Source organism: Bos grunniens, chromosome 5, assembly GCF_055505025.1.
Source record: "Bos grunniens cultivar Pamir isolate PY7600 chromosome 5, Bosgru_T2T1.0, whole genome shotgun sequence".
NCBI classification, from domain to species: Eukaryota; Metazoa; Chordata; class Mammalia; order Artiodactyla; family Bovidae; genus Bos; species Bos grunniens.
The window spans coordinates 13,729,725-13,747,869 of record NC_141169.1 but is presented as its reverse complement, the minus strand read 5'-3'; the positions used below and the strand labels follow the sequence as shown (position 1 = coordinate 13,747,869).

Here is an 18,145-nt window from a genome sequence, read left to right as displayed (position 1 = left end):
CTGTTGTTTGGCCTGAGACCAAACTAAGGTAGGGGTAATGGAGACCTCCTTCAAAAGGAGTGATGCCAGCACTGCTGTATTCAGTGCCTCGCCCACACCTCTACCAGAGACTCCTGCAACTCACAGGCAAGTCTGACTCAGTCTTTTTTGGGGTCAGTGCTCCCTTCTCCTGGCTCCTGGTGTGCACAGTTTTGTTTGTGTCCTCCAAGAATCTGTTTCTCCCATCAGGTGGAAGTGCTGTAATCAAATGCCACCGGCCTCCAAAGCCAAATCCCTGGGGGATCTCAGCCTCTTTGCCAGATGCCCAGGTTTGGAAATCTGTTGTCTATCCTAGAACTTTCATAACAGTATAAGAACTTCTTTGGTATAATTGTTCTCTAGTTTGTGGGTCGTCTGCTCAGTGGTTCTGTGATGGGTCTAATGGTGACACGTAAACTAACCTGACTTAAAAATTTTGTTTTTAAAAGAGCCATTTCCATAGGATGAATAGTATCAGTCCAGGGGGAAAAAAAAAAAAAAAACAATGTCCTGTTCAGAATGATAAAAATGGAGAAATAGATAGTGGCCAGTCTAATTTAGGAAATGGAACCCAGTCAAATGGAAAAATTGAGAATCAAAAAATTTTAAAAATCTAACTAATGCTGTGTATAAACATTTCTAGAATAAAGTGGAGAATTGAAGTAATTATCTGGATAACTAAAGCACAAAACAGAGAAGGCCATGGCAACCCACTCCAGTACTCTTGCCTGGAAAATACCATGGACAGAGGAGCCTGGTAGGCTGCAGTCCATGGGGTTGCAAAGAGGTGGACACGACTGAGCTACTTCACTTTCACTTTTCACTTTCATGCATTGGAGAAGGAAATGGCAACCCACTCCAGTGTTCTTGCCTGGAGAATCCCAGGGACGGGGGAGCCTGGTGGGCTGCCGTCTATGGGGTCGCACAGAGTCAGACACGACTGAAGCGACAGCAGCAGCAGCAGCAAAGCACAAAAATGTAAATGTTTCTGTTCCTCTGTTTAGGTATTTCAGGGAACGTTTTACTCGGAATGTTCACTTTATGTGACTGTACAGCAGTCATGAATTAGCATTTCTCCACAAAAAAGGCTGAGTAATGACTTTACTCAAAGGTTGAGAGTAATTAAAAAGAACACAGATTCATAAATATCTTAAACTTCATACTTCACATAGCTTCATAGGCCTTTGAAAGACTTCTAAGACATTGGGGCTCAGCCTAAAGCTAAAAGAAGCCATCCATACAATCATAATTGTATTTGAAAAAATGTGCTCTGGATACAGTATGGAGAATTTGTCAGAACAAAGGAGGAAGGTAATAATATAGATGCCACAGTAACAGAAGGCTAACGTGCTACATGTTTTGTTCTGTAATTCAACTTCTTTCTCTGTCTCCTTTTCTCTTTGTTTATATTTTCAGTTCAAGTGTCTTCCTTTCTAAGGAACAACTTCGTAAATTCCAACCTATTCTGTAAAGTCATCCATCCCTGCTTTTGTGCCCCATTAGACTCAGAATACATTTCTACCCTCTTACATAAACCATTGAATTGTGTACTTATTTACATCCATTCTTATCCTGGCCAGTGAATTTTTAATGAAAGTTATTTTTGTTTCCAGGATCTAACACAATGTTTGGACTTGTGCTTATCAACAAAGCTCTGATTGACATGAGAAATGGTTTGGTACTATTTTCCATATCTTCCCTAAAGACCACTCTTAAAAAGACATTTTGAAAATAGCCATTTTGGTAAGTACTACTGAGTTACTTTAACAGCACTATAATTAAAGTTGTTTAAGGAAGATATCTTGTCTGTTGTTCATACCACATCCCCTGGGCCTAAACTAATGTCTAGCATACAGTAGGCACTCAATAAATATTTAAAGAATAAATAAAAGAACAACTTTTTAAATTCAAGTTTCAGCTTTCCCCTTCATTTGAAAAAGGTCATCTACCACTGGTATATGTAAAAATCATAATTCACATCTACTTTTAGGGTCTTCAATTATTTGCCTACCATAAATTGGAAACATTGACTAAGATAGTCATCAGAGATGGTGGTTCAACAGCTGAAGGGTTAGTGTACAGTGGGTTCTCTCCTGCCACAAAGTCTTAAAAATGGAAAAATGGTAGACTTGATACTCTAGCTGCCTTGATCCAAAAGAAATGCAATCATAAATATTAAACCTTTCAAAGGGGAATTGTACTGTAGATGCACCTTGTTTCCTTGACCTTGATCACCATTTTTTATTCAATATATTCTTGATACATTTTCAAACTTGACTAGTGCAAATACAATATCCTCTATGTAAATTATGTCCTTTATACTATTTGGTTTGGCATTTGCCACCCTATCGCACCAGGCCATATGTAGACCTTAGCAAGTAATACGTTCTCCAAAGTCCCAAAAGTTCATTGCTTATTCGAGAGTAACAGTGGGAAGGAGGGTGGAGAAGGACGGATTTTCGCAATCAGACTAGTTTCTTTCCAGAACTCTGTGTCCCTCTCCCTTTCCCTTCTTCCCATCTTCTCTCTCTCCCTCACATTCACTCACTCACACACACACACACCCCATATGGCTCTGAAAGAAAACACAGTCCATGACCACAAGCTAAACAATCAAGGTCTGTAGAGAAGAACACACACCTGAAAAGCCCAGGCAACAATGACAACATCACTATAATATTATGCAGACCCCACTCCTCCTCATCTGTATTATTAATAGTTTCCTGGGGCTGATGTAATAAATTACCAGAAAATGCATGATCTCAAACAAGAGGATTTATTCTCTCAAAGTTCTAGAAGGTGGAAGTCTGACATCAAGATATCAGCAAGGCCATGCTCTCTGAAGATTCTAGGGAAAATCTTTTCTTAAAGGTTCTAGGGAAATTCTCTGCCTACACTGCTGTTGGCAATCTTTGATGCTTCCTAGTTTGTAGAGTCATCACTCAAATCGATGCCTCTCTTGTCACCCAGTGTCCTTCCCTCTGTGTATATCTGTCTTTATATCTCTCCCCCCTCTTTTTATAAGGACACTAATCATATTGGATAAAGGGCCCATCCTAATCCAGGGTGACCTCATCTTAGATAATTATATCCTCAACAATCCTATTTTGAAATAAAGTAAATTCTAAAGTCCTGGAAAGATATGAATTTAGTGGTGAGCAGGGCACTACTCAACTTAGTACACCACTTTGGATAAACCTCTGGCTAAGCTATGCTGTGGGCATGGTACTGACCTGTAATAGCAAATGGAAGCATTACTAGAATCTTCTTTTACAACAATCTACAGAAGCTTTAAAATCATAGCATTAATTTTTCTGAATTCAATATGACGCTAGTATCTTCTTACCCTGAAAGTCTGATGCTATATGTAGATGATAACATTCATGGAAAGTTCATAATTTTTTCACATGGAGGCTGTTGCAAAGCTCCCTGTTTTAACACATAGTCTTTCTATCACTTCTCTCTTAGCAGCTTCAATGTAATTTTTTTAAGTAGTTGTCCATATGTCTGTAACAACTGCACTAAAGGAAATTTAGTAAAAGACATGGTTTTCCTTTATAACATCAATTATAAATAAAACATGAATGATCAAATCTACACTATCCCCAGCTTCCTGCCCCACGAGCAGTCTGGATAAAACACTCAACACATTATTTCTACCTGTGCTAATTACAATAGTGATTTTCATACATTTACTTATAAAGACACTATTTTCTTTCATTTTTTCTCTAGCTTTAAGAAAGATTCAATGCCCATGTATAAATGCTTTATACATAATGAATATGACTGCTGCTGCTTTCTATCAGTTTTTCCTCATTTACTCTCCCTCATCTCTTTCCTTGATCACATCAATTATTAATCTTAAACTCTGTGATTGTTTCCCTTAGACAAAGAAAATGGACACTTTCAAAATATTTTAGGAGCAAATAGGGTTTATTAGAGATAACTGAAGACGCTTCTCTGTTTTATTTCCATTACTCTGATGACGCCTGCAGTCATGAGGACCACATTGACTATGGAATAATGCTTTTGTTTCTCTGAGGAGGAGCTCAAACTCCATTTCTGATCATAAGCTAGTTTGCGGTACACTCTCTTATAAATATATACAGAATTCAGATTATTCTCCCTTAACCTTGATCATATGTAGACTTTATGAAACTGCTATTTCCCCTGCCTTGGGAGCTCTTCCTGCAGCTGTACACTAATTAAAAGAGCATTTTGTTAAGCAGTGGGAGTCCAGAACATATGGAGATTGGAAGTATTTGTGGTCTTGCCCTTTTCCCAGATTAGGTTAAGTAAATCCGGGCCCAGCAGCATCAGAGGAGGACTCTACCATTTATTCTTATCTTTGTAGGAAAGTGCCTGTTCATCCCTGTTTTCTGTCACTAAGCTAATTCTCTATCCATGACTAAACAATTCCTCCCTGGATTCATTGTAATTTCACAGTAACTCACATTCTTAGAAAATAGTCCTTGATGAGGAACTTTGCCAAAATCCAAATGAAGTCTAAATAACACATATTCCCTAGCCCTCACTAATTCATTATTTTAGTTACCCACTCAAAGATCTATAATAGTCAAGCATGATTTCATTTTACAAAAACCAGGTTCATTTCCTAATAGAAGGACATATTTATTTATTCTTTCAGCATTGTTACTTTCTATCATAGATTCTACTGGTTTATTGGCTCCAAAGTTTGTACCAGATAAAACGTAAATAGTCCTAGAGAATTATTTACATTTAAAATGTTAAAAGTGATTTTAAATTATATGTGTATGTTACTAGGTATTATTCACATAAACCTTAGAAAAAGATATTTCAAGAAAGAAAAGTAAAATAGCCCCATAGTTTCCTCAGTCAAAACCAAGGAATGACAAAAACTAACTAAATAAAACGTTCATGACAACATAGATTGTTCAGAGACAGAACTGAAAGACAGAACTATCAGTACTAAGAACAAATTCCCAGACTAGTGATATTCAAGTATATAGTACAGATAAAGCATCCCAGAAGATGGAGAAAGTGAGAATGAGAGAAAGAAAAGAGTAGTAAAGTGTGTTAGCTCACTTGTATGATTCTGAGATTTTGTGGTTCTATTAAATTATTGGCTATTTTCTCTAGAATCTAGTTATTTCACAAGAGCATGGCACTCTCTTTAGAAAACAAAAATCAACCCAAAGCGGGGACTATGGTATTTTACTTTGTCATATACATCATGTAATAAAGGCTTGACTCTTTTCTAGGAAACTAGATTTTACTATATGTGTTTTCTTATCTAGTAGCGTTGATTATACTACTACTATCCTAGGTTATGTTTAAAGAATAATGTTCTATGTTTTTAAGCCATTGCAGTTAATATATCCTCAAAGGTTGAAATAGTTCCATGAGTCATGGCAGGTCAAAACTGGCAGAAAATGGAACAAATAGCTCTTTTTCATTTCATAATTAAATTTTGGTGCGATTTTTCATTTATACATACCGAAAAAGGGCATCTGTAGTTTTGTGACTTAGCATGAATACTCTAAAATATTATTTCTCTTTCCAAACCCCTTGATAACAACTGAACTAGCCAATTACTCTGTACAGTAAGAATTTAGAAATTAACATTTGCATTTGCCAATAACTTATCACTCCTTTCCTTCCAACCCTTTCTGTTACTTGAAATTTGCTTTCATTTCTTTGATTCTGATTTCACAATTGTCCTTCCACATGGCATTTTTTAAAACAACACTCAATACAAAGTGATAACAGAGATTCTAACAATTGCCTGGGATATTTAAAATCAGGTTTTTTTTTCCTCTTTTATAAGGGCCATACTAGATTAACATTTTTTTTTTTACTGTTCCAGTGGCCAGTTTTCCTTCCATATCATTATTCTTTCAGTTATACATGAATAAAATTCTCATTAAAAACATTACAAAAAAAACTAAAATTCCTCTCACATCATTGTCAATCCCACTCCTCAGATGTAACCATCATTTTTACATAGATACACTTGTATTTTTGTGCATTTACACCCATATATGCACCCACAGAAAATATATAGTATGATTATGTAGGTTTTTTTAAAAATTACAATGCCTTAGACATCTATCATATTACCTATCTCTTTTTAATTCTAATATCATATTCCATACAATGGATATATCACTATTCTCTCGTAGGTGGGCATTTAGTTATTTCAAAATGTGTATCAATAGTGCTATAGTGAATATCCTTATATCTGTTTTCCTAAACACAGAGAACTTAATATCCTTCCTTTCTATTCCTTACCTGATTCAACTTCTATTAAATGTCATTCAGGGTATCTCAAATATTACTAATCTCCAAAATTCTACATAATAGTATTCTTTTTTAAACTATCCTCTGAATATGGTTGACTTTTTATTTTGACACTTAATATAGCCTAGTTTATTTTACAGTTACTTGTCTACTCCTTGGGATATCCATGTAATTTTCACACATTAATCAAATCTGTATAAGTATGTTCTATGTCACAAAATATTGTTCTAAGTACTAGCAATGTACAAGAGACAAAACACTAGAGGTTCTGCCCATGTGAAAAAGAAAGGACTATCTTGCATATCTTGATTCTCTTTCAGTGCTGTGCATATATCATAATTGATAGAAATGTTCAATAAATCTTTTGCTAAGGCTGACTTATACTATGACATAAATAAATGAGCTAAAGGTAACTATATACATAGTGTGATAGTAAATTTTACGTGTCAACTTGTTTGGGCCATGGTGCCCAGCTCTGCAGTCAAACATTATTCTGAATGTTTCCAAAGGATACTTTTAGCTGAAATAAACATTTAAGTCAGTGGATTTTGAGTTAGGTAGATTGCCTTTATAACATGGGTTGGCATCAGTTGAAGATTTGAACAGAACAGAAAGCCTGACACCCCCTGAGCAAGAGAAGATTCTGCCAGTAGGATGCCTTTGAACTTAAACTGCAGCAAGTCCTCTTCCCTAAGTCTTCAGCCTGATGATATCTGGGCTTCATAGGAGATTTTGAGCATGTCAGCCTCCATAATAATGAGTCAATTCCTAAAACAGACACATGTGCACACTCACAAACACACATACCATATTGGTTCTGTTTCTCTGGAGAACACTGACTGATGCACAGAGGGAAAATAGTGAAATGATTTAGCTCTTACTCTGGGGCCATGGAGAGGTTTTGTAGTAATCTCTATTATCCCTACCCGCCACTTTCTGAGGACTGCCAGCATCAGACTTGATGGTGTACATAGTAGGAACCCTTTTCATTGGAAAATTGTACTTCTCCACTCTATTAACAACATAAAGCTTGCAGATGTGACTCACTTTGACCAAAAATGTGTACTGTCTATGCTATTTGAAAGTATATGCTATTTTTGCTGTGCTACACAAGCAGCATGTTATGACAGTATGAAAGATGGCTCCTTTATACTGAACCCCAGAAAGAAAAGGCATAGAGACAACAGCTATGACTAACTTACAAGTGCTGAACATAAATGTGAACGAGAGATAGGCCTTGCTTGTTTTGCTGATTTTGCAACTTCATTACTACAGCAAAAGTAGCCTTAATGGACTCGTACAGTTGACCCTCGAACAATGAGGTTGTTAGGTACATCCATCCTTTGTACAGCCAAAATTCCACACATAATTTAGAGTAAGCCCTCTATATATGTGGTTCCTCCATATCTGCAGTTCCACATCCATAGATTCAGCCAGACATAGATTGTGTAGAACTATCATATTTATTATTGAAAAACAAATCTTTGCAAAAATGGACCCTAGTGGTTCAAACTCATGTTGTTCAAGGGTCAACTGTACTGTCTCAATGGATTATTAAACTAATGCCTTCACCCATCTCCAAAAAAATTTATAAAAAATATTTTGTGTGTAAATGGATGAATAAAGAAAGGTTCTCCTCCCCCTTGTCTGCTATTTTTAAAGTGGAAAATCAACAAGGACCTACTGTAAAGCACATAGAACTCTGCTCAATATTATGTAGCAGCCTGGATGGGAGGAGAGTTTGGGGGAGAATGGATACATATGTCGGGGAGTCTGTAATTTCCTCGATTCTGTCTCATTACAGCAAAAAATTGCAGCAGCGGGCCAGCATCACAGCTCGGTTACAGCTCAATTTTATTTGGCAAGCAAAGGACAATACATCCTCAAGGCGTGAGGGCAGGCCAACCCAAAACAGGCACGCAGCTGAATTTTGGCTCTTCTTTTTATATGTTTATTTCTCCTCCTCCTGAGCCTGCCCTATGTAAATTGGGCGAGCCAGGAGGGCTGTTTGCTTCACCTGAGGTCCTCACTCTGGTCCTCAGAGCTTCCTTTGTTCTACTTTTGTGGGCTTTTTCCTTTCTTTGTCTTTTAGCCACCACTATTTTAGACTCCTTTTTCTTATTCTAACTACCTACAACTCCCCCCCTCAAGAGATGGGCAGCCCAGTTCCTTGGGAGTAGAGGTATCGAGGTCTCTCTGGCTACTTCCTGCTGAGCTGGGATAGCAAAGGGCATTGAGCTTCCCCCTCTTGCTCGTCTCAAGCTCAGAGTCCTTATAGTGGTGTCCATCTAAGGGTGAGTGATATTTTCCAAGGTCAGGTGTAGTTTTATATATCCTTGTTAAACTGACACTGCACGTTGTAGCTTGTTAACCTGGGCTGAGACAAAATGGGTTAGACGATTGATAATACATGGAGCAGTCATAAGCACCATCAATATGGTGATAACAGGGATTAGTAGGGGCATTAGCCAACTCTAAATTCCCCCTCGCCAGGAGAAGAATTCCCCAAAGAGAGATTGTAGCCACCCTACAAATTCTCCAGCTCATTCTTTGAGGCCCTGTAGGATCTGAAAGGAGAAGGAAATGGCAACCCACTCCAGTATTCTTGCCTAGACAGTCCTGTGGATGGAGGAGCCTGGTGGGCTGCTGTCCATGGGTTCACACAGAGTTGGACACGACTGAAATGACTTAGCATGCATGCACGCATTGAAGAAGGAAATGGCAACCCACTCCAATATTCTTGCCTGGAGAATCCAAGGGACAGAGGAGCCTGGTGGGTTGCCATCTATGGGGTCACACAGAGTTGGACATGACTGAAGCAGCAGCAGGATTTGAATGTTTTTCTTGAGGGCTGTGAGACTTTCTTTAACTTATCTGGAGGTATTTACCCAGAAACAACACATCTCATTCATGATGGCTCAAGTCTCTCCTTGTTCAGGGATCAGGAGATTTATCTCCTGTCGATTTTGTGTTATCCCTGCCAAGCTGTGTTGGCTCTTTAGAGCTATCCTGAGCCAAGATGTGTTGGCTCTTTAGAGCTATCCTGAGCCAAGATGTGTTGGCTCTTTAGAGCTATCCTGAGGTAGCTATCCCCAGAAACTTAATTTTAGGAGTGTTCATTAGACTGGCACTCATTTGTAGTCCTGAATAGGTATCTGAGATCTCCCAGGGGCTCACGGGTGTATTGAGTGTCCTTTTCTGTTTTCTTCCATGGCTTGACTCATAAGTAGTGAATCTAGGAGTCATGTGCTGGTACCTTGAATGATCTGGGGGTAGAAAGTATTATAAGGTAGGGGCCCTTCCATGTGTGCTGGAGCTGAGTCTTTGGGGACCCATCTTTCCAGACTTTAATAGGACTTGAATCCATGGAGCATATACTGGTGGGTCTTTAGAATCTTTTGGGTCCTGGTTGACACCCCACAAGCATATATCCTGCTGGAATTGCACAATGGCCATGGTATGAGACCAGAAGGTCGGAGCCTCTGGATCTAGGAAGAGGTCATTGACATAAGCAAAAGGTCTCCGATATAGCATCTCATAAGAACTAAGACCAACCTGTTCCTTAAGGGCAATACAGGTGCAGAGGAGAGCTATTGGTAAAGGCTCCTTCCAACCCAGGGTAGTCTCCTGGGTTATCTTTTTTATCACTGATTTTAAGAATTGGTTGGCTCTTTCTACTTTACCTGAAGACTGAGGCCTTCAGGCACAATGGAGATAACAAGTAATGCCCAATGCTTTAGAGACCTCTTGGTGACATTAGAAATAAATGGTGTTCCATTGTCACTTTGTAATGACCTGGGCAGACCAAATCTCAGAATGGAGCAGTTTCTTCCTTTTTTTTTTTTTTTTTTACCACTTCCTCAGCCTTCTCAGTCCAGGTGGGAAAGCCTTCAATCCATCTTGTGAATGTATCATGACTAACAGGTACTTATACCCTTGAGAAACTGGCATCTGGGTGAAGTCCATCTGCCAGTCCTCTCCTGAGTAGGTCCCATGCCATTGGATGGGCTGGGCCAGCTGGGGTCTTCGACCACCTAGGGCAAGTGGGACAAGAGGAGACCTTGCCTTAGAGCTGTTTGGAGGCCTGTTCCTCTGAAAGACCTTTCTAGTAATCTTTGGAGGGCCTTTCCCCTAAATGAGTGATGGTATGTAAAGAGTTAACCAACTTCCATTGGGGGTTCCAGGCAGAAAAAGGAGTTCCTCCTTTTGGAACCACTCCATATGATCTTGGAAGTCCTCATTCTTAGCTTTAAGAGTCTCACCTTCAGTAGTTTCTGGCAAATTACTCTGTGAAACTAAGGTGGCAACCCCTATTAGGTCATTGTTCTGTATAAGTGCTCTCTTAGCTGTCTGATTGGCTTCTTGGTTCCCTCATGCCACTTCTGTGCTCCCTTTTTGGTGTCCTTTACGATGGGAGACTGAAACCTCAGTGGGCAGATGGACTGCCTCCAAGAGCCTAAGGATTCGATCACCATATTTGATTGGGGACCCTCAGGTGGACAAGTGGCCTCTTTCTTTCCAAATAGCAGCATGTGCATGTAGCACCAGAAAGGCATACTTGAAGTTAGTGTAAAAGGCTACTCTTTTTCCTTTCCCAGCTCTAAAGCTCGAGTCAGGGCTATGAGCTCAGTTACTTGGGCTGATGTACCTGATGACAAAGGTTTAGCCTCTATGGTCTCAAAATTGGAGACTACTGCATATCCAGCTCTTCTTTTTTCATCCAAGACAAAGCTGCTTCCATCAGTGTGCCAGATTTCCTCACGGTTGGTCAGAGGATCTTCTGACATTCCTTCTCAGTGTTTTTGTCCAAGGTTTCTGGGCAAGAGTGAAAGGGGAGATAGCTCTCAGGGGTAGGCTGGAGGGTAGCTAAGTTAAGAACCTCACAAGAGGATATAGTGAGGTCTGGATTTTCCATCAGCACTACTTGATATCTGAGGATCCTTTGATTAGACATCCATAAATGGCCTCTCCCATTCAGGAGTTTCTTCACTTGGTGGCTGGTAAAAATAGTTTGTCCCCAAAAGAGAGTTTGAAAGTATCTTCTGTCACGACTGCAACAGCTCTGAGATTTTGAAGGCAAGGAGGCCAGCCTTAGGCATTGGGTTGAGCCTCTTGGATAAGTAAACTTAGGCTGGGGCTCAGGTCCCAACCTTTGAGCTAACACTTCCAAGGCTATTCCTTCCTTTTCATGGACATAAAGTTGGAATGCTTTTTTTGGGTCTGGCAACCTCAAGGTGGGTGCTTGAGGTAAGGCTTGTTTTACTGTAGCCTCTGCCTTCTTTGAGGACTTCCCCACATCAATGGGATTGAATCATCCCATCCCTTCAAGCTTTCATATAAGGGCTGGGCAATGAGACCATAGTTGGGTATCCAGATTCTACAATACCCAGTTAGCCCTAGGAAAGCTCACAATTGCTTTCAAGTTAGTGGGTGGCAACTGGAGGATTCCTTATACTCAAAGGACAGCCTCCTGGACCCATGTGTAATCTGAACTCCCAGGCAAGTTACTTTTATCTTGATCATCTGTGCCTTATCACAGGAGATTTTATATCCCCTCTCAAGTTTAGAACCTTAATTGTATGTTTCTGGGCATTTTTCTCATGTGGAGAGCAAATTAGTAAATCATCTTCATATTGTAATATTTTTCCATTAGGTCCCAGGTCCAGATCTAGGAGATTCTGGCTAAGAGCCTTCCCAAACAGCTTGGGGCTCTCTCTCAACCCCTGAGGAAATACCGTCCAAGTCATCTGTTGTTTTTCTCCTGGAGCCTCCCACTTAAAGGCAAAAAGATATTGGGATTCTTTAGCCAGTGGTATGCAAAAGAATGCATCCTTGATATCCAGGACTGTAAACCACTTGGCACTGGATGGGATTTCTCCCAAGATTACATAGGGATTGGGTACTGTGGGATGGAGAGGGACTACCGCTTCATTTATGATCAGAAGATCTTGAACCATTCATCAGGTCCTGTCCTTTTTCTTTACAGGGAGGATCAGGGTGTTACATGGTGAATTGGTGGAGACCAATAGCCCACAGGCAAAGAATTTATTTATTAGAGGCTGCAGTCCTTCATGAGCTTCTCTTCTGAGGGGGTATTTTTTCCTGTTTGGAAACTGACTGGGATCTCCAAGGACAATGATGACCAGTTCAGCTTGGTAGGCTCGTTCAGTAGTCCCCTGGTCCCACACCTGGGGCTTAATTTTGTCCTCCCATAGTTTTTGGTCCCTCCCTATTGGAGAGGGCGTAATGGATTCTTCAGTAGTAACCAGAAGCTGTAGGGCTCCAGGGGCTGAAAAGCTTCCCATCACAAGGGTGGTCCCAATTTAGTGAGTATATCTCTTCCCAATAAGGGAGTAGGACACTCAGGGGCCACCAGAAACTGACTGGAAAATATTTGTCCATTCCAGAATCAAATAAGTGCTTGGGTGAATCTTTCTGTAGTTGTTTTTCCTGGAATATCCCAAATGGTACAGGTTTGGGAGGAGAAATAGGAGGTCAGGACAGAGTAGGTAGCCCCTGTGTTAACCAAGAAATTCTCAGACCTATTCTCCACATCCAGTTTCACCCTTGGCTCCAGCCCCGTGATGGTTATCTGTGACAGGTGGACTGGCTGGAGCGGGCTGCTTCAGTCCTGTTGAACGTCATGAGGGAAGGCTTGGCACTTGACCTTGAGGCTCTTGGTCCCAATGGCACAGTGCTGCCCAAGGTCTAAACTGATGGCATTTGTAGCAAGTCATTTTAGGAGACTTGTTTCTGTTTGGACAGTTTGGCCCATTGTCCTGCCTATCTATGCATTTGGCTTGTGCCTTGTCCTTTAAGGACTCAGGGTTTGCCATAGGGCTTCCCTGGAGGGCAGCCACCATCTGGGAATGCCTTGTCTCTTTCCTTTTCTCCCTTTCCTGGGCCTTCGTCTTCCTCTCCTGTTCTCTGTTATAAAAGGTATTGGTGGCTGTCTGGACCATCTCATCTAAAGAGGCAGTGGGGTCCTGCTGCTGTAGCTGTTGTAACTTTATCCTGATGTCTAATGCACACTGGGACAGGAATTTGTCCTTTAAAATCACCTGTCCCTCGTAGGAGTCTAAGTCCAGATTGGTAAACTTTTTGAGGGCTTTTTTTGCCTTTCCAGAAAGGCAATTGGGGATCTCACTGGGCTCCTGACTTATTGCTGAGACCCAGGCATAGCTGATTACTTTGTGCTTGGATGCTTTTAGTTCTGTCTTTACACAGATCAGAAAATAATCCCTTTCCCAGATGTGCTCAGGGCCATTATAATTCCAATTAGGAGGGGACCGCAGTTTCTCCCACTGCATATTTATCATCTGTGAAGGTGACATGTGAAGCCCCGTAGCATACCTTTGGACTTCCTTTAAGACCCTAGCATACTCAGGGTCAGATAAAGTTTGACTAAATATGACCTTGATATCCTTCCATGTCAAGTCAAAGGCCAAGGTAATGTGTTGGAATGTATCCATATATTTTCCTGGTTCATCTGTATAGCTTTCCAGGTCTTGTTTGATCTTAGTTCTAAGAGGGAGAAGGGCTTATGGACCTGGGTTGATCCAAATTCTCCTCCAGTTTCAACTAAGGGACATACTTGAGTTGGCTTTTGTGGAGGGGGTGCTCCCGGATATGGGGGCATATTTGGATATAAGGAAGGAGGACCATGCAACTCAGGAGCCATGGGAAGTGAGCCTCTTGGTTGTCTGTGCCTAACACCATTTGCCTAGTATGCTCACGTTTAGGGCATACAACAATTCCGTACTTAAAACAGAGTTCCTGCATATCTCTGAGTCAGAAGAAAATTTGGACATAGGGGATCTCTGTCCATTTCCCTTGTCTTTTGCAGAATAAGTCTAGCTGCAGGATGGTATTGTAATTTAAACTCCCATCCTCAGGCCAGTGTTTCTTATCCCCCAGAGGATATCTTGGCCACGCACTGGTACAAAGGAATTTTAAGCTACTTCTCCTTAGAGTTAGAGGATTGAACAGCTTCCAGTTAACAAGGATGCATCTCAAGGGCATCTGTCGGCAAGTGGATTGGTTATTTCCCACCTGAAATACAGTGATGACAGGGAGGAAAAGAAAAAAAAAAAAAAAAACTAATAGGCCTCCTATTTTTATGGGTGGACTTCCTTAGGGGTGAGTCTTTCTGAAGTTTATCCTACCTAGTACTGTTGCAATCTGAGAGCCAGGAGTCCCCAGGTCAGAGTGAAGATCCCCAGACATGCTGAAGTATGACAGCCTCCTGGAGATCGAATCCCCAGGCAGGTTGAGACAGGTCAGTCTCCCAAGAATTGGGTCCCTGGGCAGGTCAATGCTTGCCAACCTTCTGGGACCGGCAGATCCCTGAGCAGGTTGAGGTGTGACAACCTCTCAAGGATCAGATCCCTAGGTAGGTTGAGGCAAGTTGAACTCCTGGGACACTGGGCTGGTGGATCCATGAGCCATGACAATCTCATGGGGACTGGATCCCTAGGCAGGTCAAGGCAGGTCGACCTCCTGGGACCCCCAGGTTGGAGTTGGCCATTCCCAGTCTCCAGCATGACCATTGCTGTGTAGGATTAAGGGAGTGTAATCTTAACTCATTGCTGGTTTGTCCACCATGGATGGGAATAGATACCATGATGTAAAGTGGTCCAAACCTGTGCCCTGAGACTGGGAACTTGGTGAAATAGCCATAGGCCTTATCCTCTTATTGCTCTGAGGGAATGTAAATCACTGATTTTCTCCCCTAGTTCTCCATAAGAACAGTTTAGGGTGTTTTCAATGGTAAACATTTCATTGACATAGACCCACTCTAGGTAATAACAGAAGTAATGACAAAGGGGTGTGTTATCTGGTCCTGTTAGGGACATTAAGAGTATTTTAATATTAAATGGGGTGGAGGGATATTGCCTACAAGGGGGCAGGGTCCTAGTTGTAGGAGTTAGTTGGTGGCTTAAGAACAAATTGATAAGAGGCAACAGAGCAGATGTCCCATAAAAGTTGAGTGGAGATTTGATTGGGGGGTATGTTTGTAAATTTAAGATAAGGGTGGTAAGGGCTTGGGCTCAAATAGCCTGCAGGGCGAACTCCCAAAGTGACAACCATTATCCCTGGAAGCCCAATTTCCCTTGAAGGGATGTCACCAACAGATTGACTTCTAGCAGGCATTATGTGCCTGTCACCTGCCCTAGCACGTCCAATGAGAGATGCTGTTGTTGCAAGTATTGTAGGAAACGTGGAAAATGAAGGCCTGAATATCTAGTGGGATTGGATACCATACAGTATTTCCCTCCCAAGGGCCAGCTATTTTCTGGTTGTCCCTCCAGAAGATTGTAGAGGCAACACTGTGGGCCTGGACGGGGCTCAGGAAAAGAGCATGAAACAGGAGGGAAGGGGCCAGGGCACAGCTTTTGAAAGAATGACATAGCCCAAGGGCATAACATAAACCAATTAAAATCAAATGGGTCCAAGATGACAGACAAGTCAATTTCAACTAAACCTTGATTCTCAATCTGCAAGCTAAATGACATCCAGAATTCCAAGGCACTATCAAAAGACCAAGGAGTAGGTGGTTTTCCAATTGTTGGAATGATCCTCCCACTCATTAGCATAAGAAACACCCAGCTCATGAAAACTAACCACCCCACATTCCATGGCCAACACACTCACCCTCTATGATGGCCCACACTCTTGGAGTGTGCTTCTCTCTAAATCCGAACAATCCGCCTCTTACCTATGGCTGTGTCTCTTACTCAATTTTTTTTGCAATAAGACATCAAGAACCTAAGCTTCATTAGATCCTGAAACCAGGTACCATGGGTTTGGGCCGGTCTCAAGTCCCAGTCAGATACAACTGAGTGACTAAGCATAGCACAGAGTCCCTGCCACATGGGTTTGAGTGCCAATCTTAGGTAAAAAGTTTCAAACACAACTTTCAGAAATGGGAAGGTGATGACCTGCCCAGTACTTTGTGAGCAGTGGCACAGATGGAGAGAGGGGCAGAAGGACAGGAGGAAAAAGCAGTGGGAAAAATGTGCTGAGGAATCCCCTTCATAACCTGCCAGAAAATCTACTAAATATCTGACCTGTGCTCACAATTTTCATTGACCTGATCCTTGGCACAAAAAAGATTAAAGACAGAAAAACCCTCACCTGCTTGGGCAACAGCTACTAAGGCACAGAAGGTAGTGGAAGCTTTTGGACACACTGCTAAGTAGCCCCCTGGCAGTGTCCCTCAGTTGCACCCACTGCCGCTTGCCTGTTCACATGGAGTTCAAGGAAACAAGAAACAAGAGACAGTAAAGGAATTAAGATTTTGTTAGCCATATATCCTTCCAGGGGTGAGGACCTCGTGCCTTAACCAGAGGTCTTCTGAAATCTGAGACTGAGCTGTGTGAGCTTTCTGCCTAGTTTGTTTTTGCTGTCCCAGTTTCCAGCACACTGGGCTTCTTGTCACTTCCACTGCACTGGGTTTTCTTCACATTCAGCTTCTACTACGTGAGCTTTCGCCGAGTTGGGTTTCTGCTATGCTTGGCCTCTGCCTCACAGGGGCCGAGCTGGGTTGTTTCAGCCAGGTTAAATCCAAGTCACGGCACCAGATATGTCACAGGAGTATGTAATTTCCTCAGTTCTGTCTTGCCACAGCAAAAATTTGAAGTGGCGGACCAGTGTTACAGCTCGGTTACAGCTCAGTTTTATTTGGCAAGCAAAGGAAAATACATCCTCAAGACGTGAGGGTGGGCTGACCCAAGACAGGCACACAACTCCCTTATGGCTCCTCTTTTGATATGTTTTTTCTCCTCCCCCTGAGCCTGCCCCATGTATATTGGGCTAGCCAGGAGGGCTGTTTCTTCACCTGAGTTTCTCACTCCAGTCCTCAGACCTTCCTTTGTTCTATTTTCACGGGCTTTTTCCTTTCTTTATCTTTTGCTGTTGCTGCTAAGTCGCTTCGGTCGTGTCCGACTCTGTGCGACACCACAGACGGCAGCCCACCAGGCTCCACCATCCCTGGGATTGTCCAGGCAAGAGCACTGGAGTGGGTTGCCATTTCCTCCTCCAATTCTTTGTCTTTTAGCCACCACTAATTTGGACTCCTTTTTTATATTCTAACTACCTAATCCCAAGGGAACATTTCATGCAAAGATGGGCTCAATAAAGGACAGAAAAGGTATGGACCTAACAGAAGCAGAAGATATTAAGAAGAGGTGGCAAAAATACACAGAAAAACTATACAAAAAAGATCTTCACAACAAAATAATCATGATGGTGTGATCACTCCCTTAGAGCCAGATATCCTGAAATGCAAAGTCAAGTGGGTCTTGGGAAGCATCACTACAAACAAAGCTAGTGGAGGTGATGGAATTCCAGTTGAGCTATTTCAAATCCTGAAAGATGATGCTGTGAAAGTGCTGCACTCAATATGCCAGCAAATTTATGGCCACAGGACTGGAAAAGGTCAGTTTTCATTCCAATCCCAAAGAAAGGCAATGCCAAGAATGCTCAAACTACTGCACAATTGCACTCATCTCACACACTAGTAAAGTAATGCTCAAAATTATCCAAGCCAGGCTTCAGCGATATGTGAACTGTGAACTTCCAGATGTTCAAGCTGGTTTTAGAAAAGGCAGAGAAACCAGAGATCAAATTGCTAACATCTACTGGATCATCAAACAATGCAACGGACATGAATTTGGGTAAACTCTGGGAATTGGTGATGGACAGGGAGGCCTGGCGTCCTGCAGTCCATGTGGTTGCAAAGAGTCAGAGACGACTGAGCTACTGAACTGGACTGAATACATAGATATGCATAGCTGAGCCGTTTTGCTATTTACCTGAAACTACTACAACATTTTTAGTCAGC

General features: G+C 41.6%; 1 long non-coding RNA gene across 19 annotated transcripts in view; it reads right to left on the bottom strand.

Moving 5' to 3' along the window:
* Positions 1-18,145, bottom strand: part of LOC147371336 (uncharacterized) — a 261,709-nt gene that overhangs the window by 215,259 nt on the left and 28,305 nt on the right. Inside the window, exons 2-3 of one of the 19 annotated variants that reach the window (XR_015163483.1) lie at positions 10,949-11,115; positions 9,567-10,334 (exon numbers count right to left, since the gene is read on the bottom strand). The exons of the other annotated variants lie outside the window; for them this stretch is intronic. This is a non-coding gene — a long non-coding RNA (uncharacterized LOC147371336). Of the gene's footprint in view, positions 1-9,566; positions 10,335-10,948; positions 11,116-18,145 lie in introns of those variants that run through there. 19 annotated transcript variants of the gene reach the window in all.